We start from the raw sequence: 4,066 nt of genomic DNA, 5'->3' as shown, positions 1-4,066 counted from the left end.
TTCAAACACGCACAAACAACTCTCGCTGTACCCCCCATCCCGCCGCTGTGCCAAGATGTCGCAGAGTTCTTCGTCGGCTAGTCGGAGCCGGCCACCTCCTCCCCCGCTGCCATTGATCATGTGCCCAAGCTGCCCCGGGACGAGGACCAGGTGGTATGTGTCCGGGACAGATCGCAACCCGGGCATCCGGTTCTACAAGTGCCCAAACCAGGCAGTAAGTATCACGGACTTCCGATCAAACAGAAGCTTTTTGATCCTCGTTTTGTTGACCTTCAAGTTCTGAATCATGGCAGTACGGAGGCCCTTGCCGTTTTTGGCTGTGGGAGGACCAATACGCGTCAACCTTCTCATCGAGGCCGCCGGTGGTGGGAGCAACGTCATGTTTGGAATGGGTCGCGCCATCGACGAAATACGCACCGCAGCTAGGAACACCATGACGATATGCATGCTAATGCTTTTCGTCCTGCTTGCCAAGGCGGCCGGCTGGCAGTAAAAACCCGTGTGGCGTACCACCAGCAACGAAGCCGGAACAACTGCTTGCCAACGAAGCCGTGACAGTATTGTTTATTATTTGTAGCACGTATGTATCCAGAGTGCAGTGCTATGTACGGACCGTCCCTACGTACGTCAAAAAAGGTACCGTGGCGAGCCCACCAGGTGCGACTTATGGCGCTGTATTCGGATGTATCGAGCTATGTATTCACGCTTTATTGGCTTTGACGCTTTCTTCGCACAGATCACCTCGCGCAGCATGACCGTCGATGCGCTGCGTGCATCCGCCGCTGCGTTCAGGACGGCCGCTCTCGTAATTCACCTTACTATTCCTTTTGATATTAGATGTGTAACTGTTGTACCGTCAAGAAAGATATTGATTAGTTGCTGGTAATTTTTTCACGGTTTAGCTTTCCAGTTAAATGTGGTCTTGGGCACTGAATTTGAAAGGATTTTTCGCCAATTTGTGATTTCACCTACACTTGTGTGATTAAAAAGCAGACAAGATGTATAGATGAAGCTGGATAGCTCGTGTACTTGCAATTTCAGGACGTGCATATGTCAATACGTGGATAAGTAAGAGCTGGTTAGCTAGTACGTACTACATAGATAGAAGCAAGCAACTAGAATCACCTTTGCCTGTTGAGATGCATCGAGCTCACGGCATCTCGCCACCGGCCACGGCCGCGCCCCCCGACTGGGTGCACGCGCTGTGGTTCCACCTTCTACGAGGGAGCGGGTCGGCCACAGCCTTGGAGCGCCGGAGGCAGGCGGAGCTAGGCGCGACGGCCCCCCTCTTCCCACCGGCCAAGGATACGGCCAGGGCCGGCCCTGAGGGGAGGGGGTCCAAAACCAGGAGGCCCCAATTATATATGGACGCCGATAACTGCCACACGTGTGGCAGTTAAAGGGGTCAGACCGCACGTCCTGTGTGGTAAACAGCCCACACAGCCCACACGCCTACGTGTGGGCAGAACAACTAATGCCCACACGCTTCCTTTTCCTCCTCGCGGTCCCTCTCAAATGCGTGCGTGTGGGCGAAATAGATAACGCCCACACGCGTCGTACGTCAGGTCTCGTACGTCGTGGTCCCGCACGCCCCGCGTGTTAGTCATCGCGCGCCCGCAGTTGCCATGGTTTCAGGCACTCGTCCATGTGCGTTCAACTGCAGTTGTCATGTCGCTGAACTACGGTTGCCATGTCGGACAACTACAGTTGCCATGTTTGCTCAACTGCAGTTGCCATCTCAGGTAAAAAAAGTTCCAGATTGCCATTTTTTGGACAACTGCAGATGTTGCCATGTATGGTCTGGTTTACTAGAGTTGCCATGATTCACGCGCCCGCAGTTGCCATGGTTTCGGGCACTCGTCCATGTGCGTTCAACTGCAGTTGTCATGTCGCTGAACTACGGTTGCCATGCGGACAACTACAGTTGCCATGTTTGCTCAACTGCAGTTGCCATCTCAGGTAAAAAAAGTTCCAGATTGCCATTTTTTGGACAACTGCAGCTGTTGCCATGTATGGTCTAGTTTACTAGAGTTGCCATGGTTCGGGCACTCGTCCATGTGCGTTCAACTACAGTTGCCATGTCGCTGAACTACGGTTGCCATGTCGGACAACTACAGTTGCCATGTTTGCTAAACTGCAGTTGCCATCTCAAGGTCAAAAAGTTCCAGATTAGTCATTTTTTGGACAACTGCAGATGTTGCCATGTATGGTCTGATTACTAGAGTTGCCATGATTTAAAAACTTTAGGGGTTGCCACCTACAAACACTAGGCAGTTGTCATGTATGGTCTGATTTATTACAGTTGCCATGATTTGAAATTTTAAGAGTTGCCACCTACTAACACTGACAGTTGCCGTATAGCACTACAAAAAAGACATGGCAAAATAATATGTTCGGGTAAAAAAAGAGTTGCCATCATGTACCCTGCAAACACACATGGCAACTGACATGTTCGTTTAAAAGGGAGAGTTGCCATCTGCTTACAAGCACATTAGTGTAGTTGCCATGTACCCTGCAAAACACATGGCAACTGACAGCCTTGTGTGTGGGAAGAGAGGGCGGCTGTGTGGGCGAACTGATAAATGCCCACACACGAGCCTCTGTGTGTAGCGTGTGGACGAATTGCTAAGCACCCACACACGGACCACTCCGTGTGATGAAAGCGGGCGTGTGGGCGACTTGATGATTGACCACACACCTCGCTAGTCCTACGTGGCAGTCCGAAACCCCATCATCGCGTCAAGATTCGTGCGAACTGCAGTTAACGGCGATGAGAGCGTGTGGGCGAGTTGACGCCGTGCCACACGTGTGGCAATTAGTGTTTTCGTTATATATATGTGGCCTGCCTCGCCGTGTGTGATTTGCTGCGTGTGAGCTGGTAAAAAAAAAGGACGACGCTACCTAGCGCCCGCGCGCGATGCGGTATGATCTCGCGGCGTCTATTTTTGGAAGTTGCCCCACGTGCGTTCCCCCATGTGTCAGAAAAGGAAATCTCACCCCTCCCTTGCCTAGACCGCAAAAAAAAAGAATGCTCAGGTCTCTCCCCACCACGCCAGAAACCCTGCCCCCAGCACAGATCCATAGCAGTCTTCTTTTTTCTTCTCTTGACCCGCTATTTCTCCCAGCCGCCGGCGGCTGCACGCCATGGCCAAAAACAAAACAGAAAAACTTGATTCCTGTTTAGTTCTTGAACTACTGGGACTACCCTTCTGACCTCTGTACCTTCCCGTGTGATACTGCTAGTCTCCACCTGTAGTTGCCTCCCCTTCCCCATGTTGAATCTGGATGCTTGAGAAGAAATGCATGCTCTTGAATTATCTTGCCTATTGTCTTGCACCTTGCCTCTGCACACAAAAAAGGAGAGGAAAAACTGGTTGTGATAAAGCTTGCATACATCCCAGATTAAAAAAAGGGCAGATGAAAATGAGAAGAGACTAGTTGCTTACAAAACAAAACCAGAAAAAAAAAAGTCTGAGCTAGTACTACAAGTAGCAATAATGTAAATTTCTTGCCTGCCATTTTTCTGTCAACTAGTAGTAAACATGATATGCCAAGCTGGCTAGTAGTAAAAAGAGCAAAACAAATAGATGTTTTCATTGTTTTATTTACATTTTATCGCTTACACAGAATTTTCTTCTCTCTTTTAAAAATGTGCATATGGCTGAGCTTGATCTCAATAAATTCCCTGATGATTTCGATGATTGTGAGAAGACTTGAATGCTTTTTATTTTGAGAAGAGACCATGTTATTTGTTACTAAAGTAGACCATGTTCGTATGCGAAAGAAGAAAAATGAAAAATCCAAGAAAACAGGCATGATACATACTCCAGGACATGGGTGCCGTCCCAGTTTTCAGTATTGTACATCGCTGCAGTCATACCTGAAAAAACAAAAAAACATGCATTTAGCTTCTGCATCAGTGTACAACCATGTTAATTGTTGCTCACTGATCAAAAAAACTACTATAAAAATGAAAAAACTGAAACGAAAAATTGAAAAACTTAATATTGCCCCAAAAAGTGGTGATTTAGGTTGCTAGGACGATGGGTTAGGCGACCTAGCACCG

The 4,066-nt window shown here is 48.6% G+C and overlaps 1 long non-coding RNA gene across 1 annotated transcript; it reads left to right on the top strand.

Annotated features, from left to right (window-relative positions):
- On the top strand, window positions 1–685 carry LOC119294259. The gene is made up of 2 exons (XR_005143395.1): window positions 1–214; window positions 294–685. It is a non-coding gene; the product is annotated as an uncharacterized LOC119294259 (long non-coding RNA).
- The last annotated feature ends 3,381 nt before the right edge of the window (window positions 686–4,066 follow it).

The sequence above is a fragment of the Triticum dicoccoides genome, chromosome 4B (genome assembly GCF_002162155.2).
Source record: "Triticum dicoccoides isolate Atlit2015 ecotype Zavitan chromosome 4B, WEW_v2.0, whole genome shotgun sequence".
NCBI classification, from domain to species: Eukaryota; Viridiplantae; Streptophyta; class Magnoliopsida; order Poales; family Poaceae; genus Triticum; species Triticum dicoccoides.
Note: the sequence above shows the minus strand (reverse complement) of the source record. Positions and strands in the feature narration are given on the sequence as shown.